This window comes from Macaca fascicularis, chromosome X (genome assembly GCF_037993035.2).
Source record: "Macaca fascicularis isolate 582-1 chromosome X, T2T-MFA8v1.1".
In the NCBI taxonomy this organism is placed as follows: Eukaryota; Metazoa; Chordata; class Mammalia; order Primates; family Cercopithecidae; genus Macaca; species Macaca fascicularis.
Genome location: NC_088395.1, coordinates 43,459,131 through 43,479,884, shown reverse-complemented (window position 1 = coordinate 43,479,884; position 20,754 = coordinate 43,459,131). Strand labels below are relative to the sequence as shown.

At 37.0% G+C, this 20,754-nt stretch overlaps 1 long non-coding RNA gene and 1 pseudogene across 1 annotated transcript in view; both read left to right on the top strand.

The window, feature by feature from the left end:
• LOC135969141 (uncharacterized) overlaps positions 1-20,754 on the top strand; it is a 232,220-nt gene that overhangs the window by 178,821 nt on the left and 32,645 nt on the right. The window lies entirely within an intron of this gene.
• On the top strand, positions 10,872-12,110 carry LOC102145921 (homeobox protein NANOG pseudogene; annotated as a pseudogene).

The following is a 20,754-nucleotide window of genomic DNA, read 5'->3' as shown; positions in this document are numbered from 1 at the left end:
GAGAAAGACATAACCTGCTCTAAAGGAGCTCCCAGATAAGTGGAACAGACAAAGAGATTATTGCTTAGCTATATCTATAGATATATATATATATATATAGATAGATTGTGAGCTGTCTCTTATAGATGTTAATATAGAGTCCCTGGGAAATACATTGGAGATCAGCCCTTTTAGATTCTGGAGGCAACAACTACCACATTTCGGCATGCACAGTCTTGAAATAGCTCCTCTAAGGTATTTATTAATTACAAAGAGAAAAATAGTAGCCTCACAGAGGAAAAATGCTACAGACACACAACCAAGTGATCAAGGTGACCATCACTAGTTATAAGATATATTGACCTCATGTGTGCCCTGATAAGATACACAAAATAGAGAACAACAACTCTATGATATTCATACTGCCAAATGCATAACCTCAATAAAATCTTGAGAAAATATCACACAAACTCATATTGAGGGACATTCTACAAAATGTACTCTTCAGTAGTGACTTTTCTACTTTCCAGTATTCTTCAAAAGTGTCAAGGTCATAAATGACAAAGAAGGACAGGAACTCTCTCAGATTGGAGGAAATGAAAGAATCATGAAAGCTTAATCCAATATGGGATTCTGGATTGGATCCTGGAACAGGAAAAGGACTTTAGTGGAAAAGTTGGTAAAATTCAAATAAAATCTATAGGTTAATAGAGTTGTGTTGTTATGCCCAGACCGTTTGTTCCCCAAAGAAGACCACCAGAGTCCAGAGTCAAAGCCAAGCGGCAAGGATCTTTTACTGCAAGTTCGAACTTGGTCCCTCCATTCCACAGCATACAAGAGGGCCCCGAACAATGCGAGTGCTTGCCTTTTATAGCCCGAGGTAAATAGGATAGTAAAGTTACAGAGGAACAAGGGAATTCTTTTGGTTACAGCATTACAATTGGTTTACGTTTTAAGTTATACATTTACTAGTTTTTCTATTGGTTCCTGCGCTTTCAGTAAAACTACAAACGGCTGTGTCCTTATCGGGGATTTTCCAGGTGGTGTTTGTACTGGGCTCAGGAAGTTGAGAGATATATGGTGAGATGTGTTTGTACTGGGCTCAGGAAGTTGAGAGATATATGGTGGGATGTGTTTGTACTGGGCCTGTTTGTGTTGAGCCCAGGGCTGAGGAATGTACCTGATTTCTTTCAGTGTCACTGTTAATTTCCTAGTTTTAATCATTGTACTATGGTTATATAAGATGTTAACATTAGGGAGAGCTAAGTGAAGGGTGTATGGGAGCTCTCTGGGCTATTTTTACAACTTCTTTGTAAGTCTAATATTACTTTAAAATGAACTTCTAAAAAATTTACAGAAATAAACAGTACCAGAGAATAGATTAGGTTCTAGTCCTATCTTCTAATAACTAGCTATGTGACTATGAACAATTCCATGTTTTCTGGGCACAGTGAAATCAGTGAATTGGATTGCCAAGATGCTTTTCAGAGCTAATATTCTATGACTTGATAATTCATTCATACATTTAAGTATCTATTCTTTCATCAAATATAGCATTGTGCTTAGCATGAAACAGGTAATCTCTAAACATGAAATACAGAAATGAATAAAGCATTATTGTCACCTTAAGTTCATAGTTACAAGGAAAAATACAGGTAAGGAAGCGTTTAAAATATAGCAATATAAGAGCTGCAGTAGAGATATACTCAAAATTCTGGTGGCCCGGAAAAGATGGGTTCATCTCCATGTAAAGATGGAAGGAAGGTTTTGAAGATTAGGTGATACTTGAGCTAGGACCTTGAAGATGGGTTATGGTTGTTTTTCTGTAAGACTGGTTTATTTCTACTCTCTCCCCATTTTCACCCCAACAGCCCCAATATAATCCTAGTTTGCTTTTTTTAAAAAAAAGTCAAAGGCAAGGAACAGCATTTATAAATTTGGAACATTCAAGAAGTGAAATACAGTTGGAGCAAGAAATGACTGATATGGGGTGAGTTTTGAAGGATGATGTGCTGGAGATGTGGCAGGGATCAGACATAGATTCCCCAAATGCCAAGCTGAGATGTGTGGGCAGTATTGTGAGAACCCAGTAATTTACTAAAAGTTTTTGAACGTTTTTATTGAAGTGTAGCATACGTAGAGAAAAGGGCACAGATTATAAGTATACAGATCAATGAATTTTGACAACATGAGAACATTTATATAACCAGTATCCAGATCCAAGAACTAGAGCATTACCAGCATTTCCAAAGCAGCCCCACACCTTGTGTCCTTTCCTTTCAATAATTTATTTCCCCAATAGTAACTGCAAACCTAACTCCTGACACCTATTTTTTTGCCTGCTTTTGAAATTTATACCAATGAATATATTGTATTCTTTTGTGTGACTTATTTAACTTAATATTACGGATATGAGAGTCATCCTTATTGTTGCATATAGTTGTGTATAATTCATTCATTCCTGTTGCTGTATAATATTTATTGTGTAAATTTAATAGAATTTGTTTATCCATTTTACCATTGATGGGAATTCTATAGTTTTCAGGTTTGGGCTATAATGAATAGTGCTGCTATAAACATTCTTATACATGTTTTAGTGAACATATGTACAAATTCCTGTTGGCTCTATGCCTAGCAGTGGACTTTCTGGGTCATTAGCATGCATATGTTAAACTTTAATAAATACTGCAAAAGAGTTTTCTAAAGAAATTCTCACAAATTATACCCCTGCTGGCAGCATATGAGAGTTTCAATTGCTCTACATCCTTGCCAATTCTTGATATTACCTATTGGAAGTTTGAATTTGCACTTGCTTGATGACTAATGACATTGAGCATGTATGAATGGTTTTCAAAAAGTTCGTGGAAAATGTGTATTATGAAAAAGCTATGCATGGATGTAAAAAGATTTTTGCACCCAAATAAACTCATACTAACTTGTTAAAACATGTTTGAACAGGATCTAGTTTGAGGCACTAAGAAAGATAAGACATTAATTTGAAAAAAGCCCCTATCAGAGCAACATGAATTCTGCTAAAACTGAAGGAAGAACCAACATCAAATTTATGATGAAGTTTGATTGGAAGAGTGATGAAATCATTGATGCTTTACAAAATGTTTATGGGGGCAATGCTGCAAAGAAATCAGCAGTTTACCATGGATAACTCATTTTAATAAGGAACGAGATGATGTTGAAGTTGAAGTCTGCAGTGGCAACTCATCCACATCAATTTGCTAGTAAAAAATTTATCTCGTTCGTGCCCTAATTCAAGAGGATTGAGGGACCGAGGATTAATAGCACAAATGAAAGCCAATACCATAGATATCTCCACTGGTCCAGCTTACACAATTCTGACTAAGAAATTAAAGTTGAGGAAATTTTCCACTTGACAGGTGCCAAAACTGTTGTGCCCGTATTAGCTGTAGATAAGAGCAGAATTTCAATGGAATTTTTTTTTTTTTTTTTTTTTTTTTTTTTTTGAGACAGGGTCTCACTCTATCACTCTGGTTGGAGTGCAGTGGTGAGATTACAGCTTACCGCAGCCTCAGCCTCCTGGGCTTGGGTGATCCTTGCACCTCAGCCTTCTGAGTAGCTGGGACTATAGGCACATGCTGCTGTGCCCAACTAATTTTTTTTTTTTTTTTTTTTGTAGAGCTTCCCCAGGCTGGTTCCTAACTCCTGGCTTCAAGCAATCCTCCCACCTTGTCCTCCCAAAGTGATGGAATTACAGGCATGAGCCACCACACCCAGCCTCAATGGAAATTTTAAATAAGTGGGATCAAGATCCTGAAGCATTTCTCTGAACAATTGTAACAGGAAATGAAACATGACTTTACCGGTATGATCCTGAAGACAAAGCACAATCAAAGCAGTGGCAACTAAGAGGTGGAAGTGGTCCTGTTAAAGCAAAAGCAGACCAGTCAAAAGCAAAGGTCATGAAAATAGTTTGGGGGATGCTCAAAGTATCATGCTTGTTGACTTTCTGGAGGGCCAAAGAATTATGACATCTACTTATTATGAGGATGTTTTGAGAAAGCTGGCCAAAGCTGTAGCAGAAAAATGCCCGGGAAAGCTTCACCAGAGACTCCTTTTGCACCATGGCAATGCTGCTCATTCCTCTCATCAAACAAGGCAATTTTGTGAGACTTTCACCTTACAATACTGGTTGGGCTCCTTCTGACTTCTTTTTGTTATTTAATCTTAAAATATCTTTAAAGGGCACCCACTTTTCAGTTAATAATCTACAAAAGACTATTGACATGATTAAATTCCCAGTACCCTCAGTTCTTTATGGATAGAATAAGGGACTGGCATTATCATTTACAAAAGTGTCTTGAACTTGATGGAAGTTATGTTGAGAAATAAAGTGTATGTATTTTTATTTTTGTCTTTTAATTCCATTTTCACAAACTTCTAAAAGTCCCCTTGTATTCATATATTCACACACTGGCCATTTGGATATCCTTTCTTTTCAAACTTCCTGTTCAAGTGTTTTGCCTATTTTTCCATCAGGTTGTCTCTCTCTAAAAGGTTTTCAGACAAAGAGTGGTTTGATTATCCTAGTCAACTAAAGCTGCCATAGCAAAACACCACAAACTGGGTGGCTTAAACAACAAGAATTTATTTCTCACAGTTCTGGGGACTCGGAAGTACATGATCAAAATGACAGCTGATTTGGTCCCCTGATAAGTACTCTCTTTCTGGATTGCAGACAGCCATCTTCTCAGTGCCCTTACTGAGACAGAAAGAGGTCTGGTCTCTTTTCCTGCTCTTACAAGGGCACTAATCCCATCATGGGGCCCTCAGTCTCATAACCTCATTTGAACATGATTATCTCCCAAAGGTCGCACCTCTAAATACCATGACATTGGGGGTTAGGGCTTTAACATGTGAATTTTGAAGGGGCACAAACATTGAGTCCATAACAGATATGGCTTGCATTACAGGAGAGCCTTTTTTTTTTTTTTGTTATTTTTTTGGTTATGGTTTTTTTTTTATAAGGGATTCCAGATTTCGTAAAGCATCTTGGGCTTTATTGGCCTTCATTGGCTACATACCTATTATTTTCTTTTCTTTGTTTGATACAAAGTCTCACTCTATTGCACAGGCTGGAATGCAGTGGCATGAACAACTGCAGCCTCAAACTCCTGGGCTTAAGCAATTCTCCCACCTCAGCCTCCTGAGTAGCTGGGACTATAGGCTTGTGCCACCAAGCCCGGATAATTTTTTAATTTTTTTGTAGAGACTGGGGTCCCACTTCGCTGCAAAGGCTGGTCTTGAACTCCTGGGCTCAAGAGATCCTCCTGCCTTGGCCTCCCAAAGTGCTGGGATTACAGGCATGAGCTGCTGCACCTGGCCATTCCTGTTATTTCTGAACATTTATATAAAATGTGGAGTTACATATCTATTATACTAATTTTTGTAAAACTTAAGAATTAAAGAGTGGGAGACAAATTCTTGAATACTTTGCACTGTTAAATGTGTTATTTAATATCCATAAAACTATACAAAATAATTATTAGTCTCCCCATTTTATGGTTTGAAATTTAGGCATAGAGAGATTAAGTAAACTTGAACAAGGCCACTGATAGAAAATTCTAGATCCAAGCCTTAAGCCATTAGATGAGTTCATTTTGTGAACTTCAGTTCAGTCCAAGGATTGAAACTTAAGATCTTGAGGCACAAAGCAATTTGGCTCATCATATGCAGATAATACTTTTAAGAATGGGTTTATTCTTTAGTCTGTATCACTGGTTTCTTAAAATGTTTGGTTTATGGAGCCTTTAGAGGCTTTGGTGTGTGTGATGTTAATGACTTTCACAGACAGAGACTAGTTTTCCATCTGGCTTAGTGGTGAAGTTTTTATTTGATGGAATGCCAGAACAAAAAGCAATAAACCAGATTTCTGGTTTTAGCTCCAACATATAAAGATTCTCTAAGTCATTACTCCCATCCTTACAATAATAATAAAGCTGAGCAAACGGAAAATTAATGAATCGTCTTGAACCAATCAGAGAATTAAGGCCACAAGCCCACCTGCCACACAGAGAGACAAGTGAACCTAGAGAGTTACTGCCAATATCACTGTCTTAGTTCAGACTACTATAGCAAAGTACCATAGACTGGGTGGCCTAAAAACAACAGAAATTTGTTTCTCAAGGTTCCCTTATAAGGGATACATATGTACATATACTTATTCCAGGGAGACTGGAAGTCTGAGATCAGGGTGCTAGCATGGTTGGGTTCTGGTAAGAGCCCTCTTCTGGGTTGCAGATTGTTGTCTTCCTGTACCCCTACATGGTGGAAAGAGGGTAAGAGAGCTGTCTGGGATCCCTTTTATAAGGACACTAATTCCATTCATAATGGCTCCACCCTCATGATCTTATCATCTCACAAACACCCCCCCCCATACCATCACATTGTGGATTATGATTTCAACATATAAATTTGGGAGGAACACAGATATTTAGCACATTGCACCAACTACATCAATAATCATTTAAAATATGAATAGTCTAAATATATCAATTAAAAGAAAGAGGTTGAGATACAAAAGACCCAACTGTTTATTGTTTCCAAAAAATCTGCTATCACATAATGAATAAAACAGGTTACAAGTAAAGGGATGAAGAAAAATATGTTATATTAACATTAATACAATGAAAGCTGGAGTAGCTATATTAATCTCAGGCAAAACAGTTTCAGAACAAGGAAAATTATCATGGATAAAGAGAAGCATTATTTCATGATAAACGGGCAAATTCCCAAGAAGACATAACAATCTTTATTGTGTATGCACCTAACAGCTAAGTGCCAAAATAGGTGAGGCAAAAACTGATAGAACTAAAAGGAAAAATGAAAAAGTTCAGTATTATAGTTGGAAATTTCAACACTTCAATTTCAGTAATTGATACATTAAGAAAGTAAAAAATCAGCAAGGATAGATCAATAAGGATAGTGCTGAATAGCACTATCAATCAATTTGATCGATTTGGAATTTATAGAAAATTTAATCCAAATGCAGTGATTGAAGTGAACATTCATTCTCAAGCTTGCATGGACTACTTGTCTAGATAAAGCATATTCTGGACCACATAACACCCTTTATCAAACTTAAAATGGTATAATACAATGTATATCTCCAAGCACAATGGAATTAAACTAAAAATCAATAATAGGATAACTGGTAACCTCAAAATATTTGGAAATAAAACCACACACTTCTAAATAACACATAAATCAAAGAAGTCTCATGAAAAATTAAAAATATTTTAATTAAATGAAAACTTAAAGATACTTATCAAAATATATGAAGTGTGGTGAAAGTAGTGCTTAGTGGGACATATATACCATTAAATGCGTATATTAGAAAGAAGCTGTAAACTCAGCAACACAGCATTTCACACTACAAAATTAGAGATAGAAGAGAAATGTATGCCTCAAGCAATATTGCAGAAGAAAAAAATAACAAAAATTAAAGCAGAAACCAATGAAACTAAAATCAAGAAAACAATAGAAAAATATCAACAAACCTGAAAGATGTTTCTTAGAAAAGTCAATAGAATTTATAAACCTCTAGACAGGCTAACCAATAATAAAAGAGAAAAATCAGTAATTACCAATATCAGTAATACATTTAGGTCATCACTACCGAGCCTGTGGATACTGAAAGGAAAATAAAAGGAATACTGTGAACAACTCTGCACCCACAAGCTTGATAATTCACATGAAATGAACCAGTTCTTAGACACTACTAAAGCTCACACAAGAAGAAACAAATAACTTGAATAGCCCTACTGAAGAAATTGAATCAATAATGAATAATCTCCACCTAAAACAAAAAGCCAGGCCCAGACAGTTTCACTGGTAAATTCCTCTAAACATTTAAGAAGAAATGATACCAATTCTCCATAATGTCCTCCAGAAAATAAAAACAAAGTTTACACTTCCAAAATCATTCTATGAAACCAATATTACCCTAATAAAAAAACCTAATTCCAAGGGATATTAGGACATTATATGAGAAAAAAAAAAACTAAAGACCAATGTCTCTTATGAATATAGATTAAACATTATCAGTAAAATATTAGCAAATAAAACCAAAAAATGTAAAAAGAATTATACACCATGACCAAGTAGGATTTACTTCAAATATGGAAGACTTGCTCAACATTTGAAATTAAATGAATGCATTTTACCATATCAATGAGCTAAAGAAGAAAATTCACATGATTCTATCAATTGATGTAGATCAATTATTTTACAAAATCCAAATATCACTCAGCAAGCTAGGAATAGAGGCAATTTTTTCAACTTGGTTAAAAGAATACCTATAAAAACCTACAGCTAACATCAAATGTAATAATAAGAAGGTGGACATTTTTCATGCAAGATTCAGAACAAAGTGGGAATGTGATCTTTCACCACTCCTATTTTACATCACACTGGAAATCCTGACTTGTGTGATAAGACAAAAATGAAAGAGAGAATAAGAAAAAGAGGAGAAGGGGGAGAGGGAAGAAAGGAAGGAAGGAAGAAAAAGAAAAAAGGTATATCGATTCAGAAGGAAGCAATAAAACTGTCCTTGTTCACAGATGACTGGCTTGTGCAGATTATTCCAAAGAATTAACATTCTGCAATTAATAAGAGGGTCTAGCATGGTCCTGAAATACAAGCTTAATATCCAAAAGTCAATTGCTTTCCTATATATCAGCAAAGAACAATTGGAATTTGAAATTAAAATAATAACAAAATAGCACCAAAAATTGAAATAGGTATAAATTTAACATAATAGATACAGGATCTATATGTGGAAAATTATAAAACTCTGATAAAAGAAAAGATCTAAATAAATGGAAAGATTTTAATTTTTATTGATTAGAAAACTCAATATTATTAAGATATAAATTCTTCCCAACTTGATCCACAGATGCAATGCAATATCAATAAAAGTCCTAGCAAATTATTTCGAAATATCTATAAACTGATTGTAAAGTTTATATAAAAAGCAAAAGATCTAGAATATCCAACATGATAACGAAGGAAAAGAACAAGTTGCAACGCTCTCGCTATCTGATTTCAAGACTTAATATAAAGCTACAATAATCAAAAAGCATAGTATAAGTGAACGAATAGACACACTAATCAATGGAACAGAATAGATAGCTCATATACAGACCAACATTAATATAGTCAGTTGATTTTTGACAAAGAAGCAAAGGCAATTTAATGAAGAAAGAATATTGTTTTAAATAAATGGTGACAGAACAATTGGATGTCCCCACGGTGGGAGGAAGAACCTACTCATAGACCTTACACCTTTCAGAAAAATGAACTCAATATGGATTATAGACCTAAATGAAAGTGGCAAAACTATAAAACTCCTAGAAGAAAACATAGGAAGAAATGTAAGTGACCTAAGGATGATGATGAGTTTTTAGATACAATACCAAAAGCATGATCCATGAAAGAAAAAGAAATTGATTTTGGATTTTCTTAAAATGAAAAAATTTTGCTCTGTGAAAGACTATGTTAGAGAATGAAAAGGCAAGCCATGGTCTGGGAGAAAATATTTTCAAAAAAATATCTGAGAAACGACGTGTACCCAAAATTTATAAATAACACCTAAAACATCCACCTAATTTAAAAAAAAAAAAAGATCTGAACAGACATCTCATCAAAGAAGACATGCAAATGGCAAATAAATATACAAGAAGATGTTCAACATTTATCATCAGGAAATTACAAATTAAAACAACAGTGAGATACCACTACACACCTATTAAAATGGTAAAATCTAAAAAGCAGACAATTCCAATTCTGACAAGGATGTGGAACACAGGAACTCTCATTCATTGCTGGCAGGAATGCAAAATGGTACAGCCACTTTGAGAATAGTTTGGCAGTTTCCTTCAAAGCTAAACATATTTTACCATACAATGGAACAATCATGCTCCTAAAACTTCCCCCAATTAATTTGAAAACCTATGTCTATGCAAAAACTTGTATGGGCCAGGTGCGGTTGCTTATGTCTGTAATCCCAGCACTTTGGGAGGCCAAGGCAGGCAGATCGCTTGAACCTGGGAGACCATCCTGGGCAACATGGCAAAATCCCATCTCTACAAAAAATACAAAAAAATTAGCTGGGCATGGTGGCACATGCCTGTAGTCTCAGCTATTTTAGAGGCTGAGGCAGGGGTATCACCTGAGCCCAGGAGGTTGAGGCTGTGGTGAGCTGTGACTGCACCATGGCACTCCAACCTAGGCAATAGAGTTACACCCTGTGACAAAACAAAAACGAAAACAAAAAACTTGCACAATATTATTTATGTCAGTTTTATTCATAATTACCAAAAACTCAAAGCAACTAAGAAATTATTCAATAGGAGAATGGACAAACTGGGGGACATCTATACAATGGAATATTATTTAGGGATAGAAAGAAATGAAACTGGGCATGGTGGTACATGCTGTAGTCCAAGGTACTTGGGAGGCTAAGGCAAGAAAATCGCTTGAGGCCAGGAGTTGGAAGCTGCAGTGAGCTATGATCATGGCACTGCACTCCAGCCTGGGTGACACATTGAGACCCCATCTCAAAAAACAAAACAAAACAAAGTTTTTAAAAAAGAAATGAGCTATGAAGCCATAAAAAGACATGGATGAATTTTAAACACATATTGTTAGGTGAAACAAGCCAGTATGAAAAGACTAATTACTGTAGTATTCTAATTATATGACATCCTAGGAAGAACAAGCCTATAGTGACAATAAAAACATCAGTGGTATCCAGGGTTTGTGACGAGGAATGTAAGGTTCAAAAGACAATGTACAAGGTTTTTGTGTTTGTGTTTTAGGATGGTGAAAATATTCTCTACAAATTGTAATTGTAATAACATGGCACTGTGCAGTATGTCTAAACACAATGTATACAAACTAACTGGATACTTAATGTATACAAACTAAACACTCATTTAGGAATTGGGAGCATCCCGGGATGGAATGAGGAATGTGACAAAATCATCTAAATGTATTACAAATATAGGCTGGACTGAGCTGGTTGCCTCCGGTTATTGTGGGGGCAATTCACTTCATCCCAACTACTTGATACTTTCACTTCTGGAGGTCATATTTCTCTAAGATCTTCCAGAAAAAAAGTCTTAAATCTGCCTTAGCCTTTTTGTTTTACAGTCCAGCTCTTAATTTTTTCCCTTCTATTCCCCAATAATAACATGAGTATGGATCCAGCCTATCCCCAAAGCCTGCCTTGCTCTGAAGCATCCAACTGTAAAGAATCTTCACTTACACCGGTGACTTGTGGGCCTGAAGAAAACTATCCATCCTTGCAAATGTCTTCTGCTGAGATGCCTCACACAGAGACTGTCTCTCCTCTTCCTTCCTCCATGGATCTGCTTATTCAGGACAGCCCTGATTCTTCTACCAGTCCCAAAGGCAAAAAACCCACTTCTGCAGAGAAGAGCACTGCGAAAAAGGAAGACAAGGTTCCGGTCAAGAAACAGAAGACCAGAACTGTGTTCTCTTCCACCCAGCTGTATGTACTTAATGATAGATTTCAGAGATAGAAATACCTAAGCCTCCAGCAGATGCAAGAACTTTCAGCCATCCTGAACCTTAGCTACAAACAGGTTAAGACCTGGTTCCAGAACCAGAGAATGAAATCTAAGAGGCGACAGAAAAACAACTGGCCAAAGAATAGCAGTGGTGTGACTCAGAAGGCCTCAGCACCTACCTACCCCACCCTATACTCTTCCTACCACCAGGGATGCCTGGTGAACACGACTGGAAACCTTTCAATGTGGAGCAACCAGACCTGCAGCAATTCAGCCTGGAGCAACCAGACCCAGAATGTCCATTCCTGGAGCAACCACTCCTGGTGCACCCAGTCCTGGAACAATCAGGCCTGGAACAGTCCCTTCTCTAACTGTGGAGAGGAATCTCTGCAGTCCTGCATGCAGTTCCAGCCAAATTCTCCTGCCAGTGACTTGGAGGTTGCCTTGGAAACTGCTGGGGAAAGCCATAATGTAATACAGCAGACCACTAGGTATTTTAGTACTCCACAAGCCATAGATTTATTCCTAAACGATTCCACGAACATGCAACCTGAAGATACCTGAAGATGAGTGAAACTGATATTATTCAATTTCAGTGTGGGCACTGGCTGAATCCTACCTCTCCTTGCCTCCCCTCCCTTATAGGATTTTTCTTGTTTGGAAACCACGTGTTCTGGTTTCCATTATGCCTATCCAGTCAATTTGATAGAGGGTGGGGTATGATTGGAGCCTAATCAGAGAGGTTTCTTTCTTTTTTCCTATTGAATCTTCCTAGAGAAAAGACCTTTTAATAATGTTGGCTGGCAAGGACACATGGTAGAAGCTGTCTCTGGCTATAGATAAGTATATACAATACTAGTTTGGATATCTTTAAGGTTTAGAATCTAACTTCCAGAATAAGAAATAAAAGTACAAATTGGTGTGATGAAGGTATATTCCTATTTTTTGGGATTGGGAGGCTTTACTTATTTTTTAAAAAAACTCTATTGAGGTGAAGGGTTAAGCTGTAACATACTACATTTATTTCCTCAACCCTTTTTGGCTCTGTTTTACTATAGCCCCCGTTCTGTTGGTTATGCTAATATTTGTAGAAAGAGATCTTGTACTTGCTGCATCATAATGACATTAGTACTACTTTGGCTGGTTTAAGTACAGATGAATAAAACAATCATTCTTCCTTAAAAAAATAAATGTATTACAAATATTAAAAAATGACATCAATGAGGTCAGTGGGGGAATAGGGTGTTGACCAAAGCAACTTTGGAAATAAACGGTCTATAAAACTAAAGGCAAACAAAACTGTATATAAGCCTGTACTCTTGTTGGTAAATTGTAAATGTGAATTAACAATTCTGGTACTGCTATATATGTATACTGGAATTTAAACATTAAGTAAATGAATGAGAGATGGTGGGAGCCAGGTATCACTGCTGGAGTGACAGTTTATAGATAAGCATCAGGTGAAGGCTAGAGTGATTCATGTGGTAATAGATTAGAGTCAGAGGCAACAGTATGAACTCATATTTAGGTTTATATAGATACATATGGTTACACATAGAAATATTCATAGATATGTGTATATGCATGGGTTAGTATACACACATATCTCTCCTCCCTGTCAGCTGAGAGGATCTAGGAGCAGCAACACCCCAGTAGCAACAAGCTCACCTGGTGCCTCGATCTTGTTTTCTAATACTATTTTCCAATAAAAGGACCCGGGGCTTCTTAGAGGAAATTCCAGATGCTAGGACTGAGGCAGGAAATATACAAGATGAGCCTGAAGTATCCTGTAGTGCCAGAAATCAAGGAAGTGCTAAGCAACAACAACAACAAAATCAAACCACAATGTATGTTATAGGGCACAGGAGGCAACCGAAAGAGCTCCCAATGGCCACAATGGGAGCAATTCAAGCAATGAAATATAGTAGTATCGGATTATAACCCAAAGTACAAGATCGGTATCTGTGAGTCCATACTGTCATAAACAAATCATTGAATAAATATATAAGTGTGGGAGAATAGACAAATCTGTGCAGAAGAATTCCAAATAAATTATGTAGATACTCTGCCCTCAAGGAGGTGGAGCATAATTTCTCACTTTTTTTTTTTTTTTTTTTTTTTTTTGAGATGGAGTCTCACTCGGTCGCCCAGGCTGGAGTGCGGTGGCGAGATCTCCGCTCACTGCAAGCTCCGCATTCCGGGTTCACGCCATTCTCCCGTCTCAGCCTCCTGAGTGGCTGGGACTACAGGCGCCCGCCACCACACCCGGCTAATTTTTTGTATTTTTAGTAGACACGGGGTTTCACCGTGTTGGCCAGGATGGTCTCGATCTCCTGACCTCGTGATCCGCCCGCCTCGGCCTCCCAAAGTGTTGGGATTACAGGCATGAGCCACTGCGCCCGGCCTCATTTCCCACTTCTTAAGCATGGACTGTGCACATTGATTGACTTCCTTCCAAAGTTTCAGTATGGAAAAGGGGAAATAAAAGAGTAAATGTACAGTGGAGAAATATAACAATACCTCAGCCAAGTGATCCAGGTCACTTATCAACAGTGATAAGTCATGTCGATAATGTTATATGCACTTAGTATGACATGATGAGATTGACACTTTATGGGTGAGGTCTTCTTCTCAAAATCTTACAATCTCAGTCTAATCATGAAAAACCTCAGACAAATCCCAGTTAAGATACACTCTACAAAATATTTGACCAATTCTCCTCTAAACTGTGAAGAGTATTGAAAACACAGAAAGTCTGAAAAAAACATAGTAGCCAATAGAAGCCTAAGGAGACATGATGATTAAATATAATGTGGTGTCCCGAATGGTAAAGTAAAATAGAAAAAAAAACAGGTAATAACTAAGGAAACCTGAATCAAGAAAGGACTTCAGTTAATAATAATGTATCAGTACTTACTCATTAATTGTGACAAATGTACCATAGTAATGGAAAATGTTAATAATAGAAGAAATTATGTGCAGGGTTTATGAGAACTCTCTATACAATCTTTATGTTTTTTTAAAAATCTAAAACTGTTCTAAAAATGCAGTTTATTTAAAAACAAAAAGCAATGAGTCAGGGTTTTGGATGGAGCTCCTTTAAATCCAAGAAACATAACCAGAAGTGTTGCAAAAGCATTGAATAAATTCCACCTACCCACAGAGCATCAACGTTTGTATTTGTTGTTGGCAAAGAAATTTTGTAAATGTGTCAGCATACTAAAAAAAAAAAAAAAAAAAAAATGAAGTTTCACAAAGGCTTACAAAATAAGATATTTTCTTGGGTGGTATCATTAGAAGCTTCCTGGATAGAACACAAGCAGTTTTAGTCCAGTGGCATGATACTGAGATATAGCATACCTGCCAATTATCCCATAACTTACTTCTTAATATCGCAAGAAACATCAGTAATTATGGAGTCAATGATAGTATTTGAGAGGGACACTATTTCTGAATTCTCCTTCTACTCAAAGTTACCTATCAATGCAACCAGTCCCAGAGCACGGGGCTTCAAAATCTTCCTAAATTGAGTGTGGCATCTTTCTCCTGAAAAGACATGTCTATTAACCAACTCGACATCTCCTCCTCGATGTATTGAATGTCTTTCATTTGCCCTTTCCAATATATTCTATACCCCTCTTTACTCTGCGTTGTGCCATGGAAGGCTGAACTCTGGGTTACATTAGAGGGCTCATTTGTCCTCTGACTTCCTGTTGGGTTTAGTCAATGGGGAACACCAATAGAATAACAAACAGGAAGGAGGAGATGAGGTTGGAGTATTTATTCCTGATTCCATCCCTGCAGCATTGCTGAGTACTGTCTGCATTCCTCAGAAGGGTTTCAGCCCCTTCCTCAGCCCTTTGCACAGTACCGCATGGCCCCAGTCTGTTTCCTTATCCTGTCAGGCCTAGGGTTGTAAAACATTCAACATATTTTAGCCTGGTGCTATTGCACTATCTCTTGTGCTTTTCCTGTCTTTGTATATTTATAAATAGTTCCATTATTATGCCTCTCCTCAAATTAACCTAATTTGACTCTTTCCCTTTGGAACCCTAATTGATATACCTCAAACTTAAAATGTCCCCATCTACATCCCCAACCCCCGATCTGCTTCTCCAGCTACAGTAGTCTTCCCCCATAGTAATTAAATGATAACTCCATTCTTTCAGTTGCTCAAGCCAAATAGCTTGGCTTGATTCCTATCTTTCAAACCTTACATAAAATTAACATCCTATATGTCTATCTTAGAAATGTTTCCGGAGTCTGACCACTTCTTAATGTTTCCACCACTATTTAATACTATCCTGGTTCAAGCCACTAGGTTATGAAGATTGTTTTAGGTTCCTCCTAACTGGTTTTTCTGCTTCCATCTTTGCCCTCTGCGGTCTAGTATTAGATTTGCGGAAGCCAGAATGACCCTCTTAAAACACAAGTCAGATCATACCACTCCCTTGTTCAAACCCTCTAAAGGCTTCTTATTTCCCTTAGGGTAAGATCAAAGTCTGGCCACGTCCTCGCATACCACCAGCTCTCAGCTCATGCCATTCTACCCTTTACTCCCTCTGCACGAGCACAATTACCTCCTTGCTATTCCTCGAACAGACCAAGCTTGCTCTTGCCACAGGGAACTTTCAAGTTACTGTTCCTTCTGTTGCATCACTTTTCTTCCAGATATCTATATGACTTGCTCCCTCACTTCCTTCATGTCTCTGCTCAAATGTGTATTATAGGCAAGCCTTTCCTTAATCATGCTATATAAAAGAACTGCACCCCATTTCTCATCTCAATCCATCTCTTTTAGTTCATTTTATTTTTCTTCATAGCATTTATCACCAGACGTGTATTTGCTTATAGTTTCTCTTCCCTAACCTGAGTATAAGGTGGTATTCTTGACTATTTTGTTCACTACTGACTCCCAGGGCCTAGAATAGTTACTGGCCCATAATAGGCATTCCACAAACATTCATTAAATGAGTAAATGTATATGGTAACTGATATTGTAGTGTACTTTAAAGATAAAGCTTTTGCATTGTGGTAAATCTAATTTTCAGTAAAGGTCTATAGTTTTAGACCAAACCTTCTAATGAAAAAGATACACAGAATGCAGGGTATTTCAGAAAGGAGAGAACCAATGTGTGTTAGAAGTTTCTTTGGCTTTCTGTAACCATTGTGAAGAAACGTGTGAACCAGATCTCTTTGTCCCATCACATTTAATAATGAAAGTCACAACATATAATAAAGGTTGTCATATTTTCCTTTAGAAAATTTTAAACTTTAGCTATACCCATTGTATACAAATATAGATGCAATAATTGTAATAGCAAGGTATGTTTTCCTACATTCATATCAAGTATTCTACTTGACTTGTTATGAAGAGAGTAGAAATTACATGTTGCCTGACTGGGTAAGGTAGCATTTCTTGCATACTTCCTCTTTGGAGAGTTAGAATGTTTCAACAAAATAATAATGTTTCAACCTAATTTCACATAAAATAAATGTTGCCAAGAAAAATCTTTGCACCTAATTCATGAACTCTCCATCTTCCCCTACCTTCTGTCCCCAACCCAATCCATTCATGTAACCTAGTCTGTGTATCTGCTCTGGATTTTCTAAATGCTACCTTAGAGTCAGACTGCAAGATTGTCAGAGTTAGAGACTTGGATTGCTTTATTTAGTGCCTAATAACCATGCAGTAAAGGAATTGATTTCACTAAATGAAACCTGGGCACTAGGCCATTGAGCCTAAGTAAGTTGGAAGAAACCAAATGAAACTCATGGTCCCATCTTACCATAAACTTCCTCCAGAGCTTCCCATAGTATCCTCTCTTTCAGGACTCACAGAAGAAACTGCTCTTGGATTAATACATCCCAAACAATCCAGTCACCTAGAAAAAACCTGGCTTTTTGAATCTTCTGGGCTCTGTTTAGTCACCAGAAAGCAAGCAACTATATTGTTGCAACTATATAGGACCCTATGCCCTGCGATCCTAATATTACCTGTGGTTTTCTCCCTTTGTACCAACCCCTTCAGGTGTTCATTTGTATCCTTTTGTACAGCGTGTCTTTTTGAAACAACCTTAAATCCTTTGTGGGACAATCTGGAGTATAAATAAATAATTGTGGTATATGTGGGGGTTTTTTTGTGTTCATTTTGTCTGTTTCCCACTGTGCTACATCATGAGTTGTGTATGAATCGATACAGAGCTGGAGGAAGATATCAGCACATGTCCTAGGTTGTATTTTTAAAAACTGATAGTTTACAGAATGTTTTAAAAAATGTGTAAGCTCAAAGCCCTTTCCTTCCGTGGATCACTGATGATTATGTGTCTTTAGAATAGTCCAGAGTTATTGACATTGTCACATAATTCGCTTTTAAAGCCACATAATTCACCTTTATTTTTGTTGTTGTTTTCTCCTTGTAACAAAGTTCAATGTTAATGACAGAAAGTAGTAAAATATTAATAATTGGTGAATCTAGGTGAAATCTATATAGATATTCATTGCATTATGCTTTTTACTCTTTTGTAGGTTTGAAAATTTTTATTCTAAGAAGTAAAACATAAATAAATAAAAATGTAATGCTAGCAAATAATCCTCTCATCCCACTCCAACTTGAAATACGCTAGGTTGAACAGAATTAAAAGAATCATGAATGTTGTATGTATCTTGAACAATTCTTCTATTATGCTAATAAGCTGGACATCTGTGCTTATCTCCTTAGAGATGAGATGATTTGTGCTAAACAAAATCAAAAGTGTCTTGAGCATTATTCCAAGTTAAATACTGTTGTTTTGTGCCATTGAGTTATGTGAGTGGGTCAGAACTTTGTTAAATCTATTATGTCTGATATTCACTTTGTAGGTATCCTCTAGTAAATATTCTCTGGAAATGGCTCCCTCAATTTTTTAGAGCTATAGTTCTTCAGGATTCACATATTTGAGAATTAATGTTGTAGATATCACTTAAGTCCCTCCTGGATAATTTTTAACTTTGTACGTTTGCTAGTTTCTTATACCTGTCCTCATCCATATGGAAAACTTCATGCCGTCTGGCTCTGATTCTGAGTTGATCCATATACTGTGAAATATGATAAATACGTCACTCTGATAACATAAGCTTATTCTCCATCACCTGCCTTACCAAAGCTGTCAAATATAACTTGAGCCTTTAAACTCAAGGGAGTTTTGCAGATCCACAAATGCTATAAAGGATTTTTCTTTTCCAAGAGGAGGGAATAGGGTCCTGTGGCTTATTGTCTGAGATATATTCAACTCAATATTTATTGAGCTCTTATGAGGTGCTCTAACCATGTCCCGGATGGCATAAAGAAATTAGTAGTGTTTTGAAGGTGAGCCAAAACCTTTACAGCTTGTGGTAAATGCTGCCTGGCCTGGGACTCACTGTTCAGGGCAGTGGGTTCCCCTCTGGCCTAGGGCAGATCCAGAAATGCCATCCAAGGGTCAAGCCCTAGAATCGGGAACCCCAAGAGCCTGCTTGGTGTTCTACTCCCCTGTGGCAGTGTTGGTACCTAAGATGCAAGACAAAGTTCTTTTACTTTTCCCTCTGCTTTTCTCAAACAGAAGGAATTTTGCCCTGTAGCCACCACAGCTGGTAATGTACTGAGTCTCACCTGAAGCTAGTAATTCTCAGAGGCTCACGGAGGCCCTTGATGTAGTACCTGGCTATTGCTACTCTTTATTCAGGGCTCAAGGGCTCTTTAGTTAGCAGGTGATGAATATTGCCAGGACTGGGCCATTCCTTCAAGGCAGTGGGTTCTCTTCTAGCTCAGGGTGTGTCTAGAAATATCCTCTGAGAGCTAGGGCCTGGAACAGGGGCCTCGCAACTGACTCAGAGCACTTTGGCCCTCGGTGGCAAAAGATTCCCCTCTGACCAGAGTTGGATTAAATGCTTCCTCTGTGTCAATCGAGTTTGGTCTGGTTTTCCTTTCTGCTCTAAGAGGATAGCACGAAATTCAATGCCTCACAATTGCTGTGCTCTCCCTCCCCAGCACCCAGAGATATGAGGTCTGCAGCACACAGCCGCTGCTGGGTATGAGCGAGGGCTGTTATTGGGGATTCAGGATTGGTTTTGCTATCTCTTCAGTGCCTCTTTCAGCGATATGAAGTTAAAACCAGGTACTGTAAGTGCTCACCTGATTTTTGGTTCCTATGAAGGTGTTTTTTCTATGTAGATAGTTGTTAACTTGGTGTCCTTGGCGGTGCGGGGCAGGGAGATGATTGGGGGAGCTTTCTATTTTGCCATCTTGCTCTGTCTCTCTTTCTACACTGTAGCTTTGAGGTAAGTTTTAAAATCTGTCTTCCAACTTTGCTCCTTTCAAGATTGTTTTTGTTATCTGTGGTCTCTTGCATTTCCATATGCATTCTAAGATCAGCTTATCAATTACTGCAAAAAAGGTCATTGGGATTTTGATAGGAAATGCATTAAATAAGTAGATCAATTTTGGGAGTATTGTCATTTAAACAATATTACGTTTTTAATTTTTTTAATTTTTAAAATTTTTCTAGAATTTATCTTTCAGAGCTGCATTTCTAATAAAATTTTACTTATTCTTAAAATGTATAACAGTATTTCATCGTTTTTGTTATTTTAAACAATTATGTACTAGTATTTTTTGTAATATTTTTATTCTTAGAACGTTATAATCAGAGACAATATAAAAAATAAAAGTAATATTAAGTCTTCTAATCCATGAACATAGGGTTTTTCCACTTTTTAGCTCTTTTAAATTTCTTTCAATTATGTTTTGTAGTTGTCAGGGTATAAGACTCATACTTCTTTTGTTAAATTTATTATTATTTTGCTCTTTTTAATACTATTTAAATGAAATTTTTTGTTTCATTTTTTGATTGTTCATTGCTGGTATATATAAATACAATTGATTTTTATATATGGATATTGTATCCTGCAACCTAGCTGAACTTATTTACTGGCTCTAATTTTTTTTGTAGATTCCTTAAGGTATTCTACATACAAAGTCATGTCATATGTGAATACAAATAGTTAACTTTCTTTTCCAATCTGGATATATTTTATTTATTTTTCTTGGATAATTGTTCTGGCTAGAATGTCCAATACAATTTTGAATAGAAATGGTGAGCCGGGTGCGGTGGCTTATGCCTGTAATCCCAACACTTTGGGAAGCCGAAGTGGGTGGATCACCTGAGGTCAGGAGTTCGAGACCAGCCTG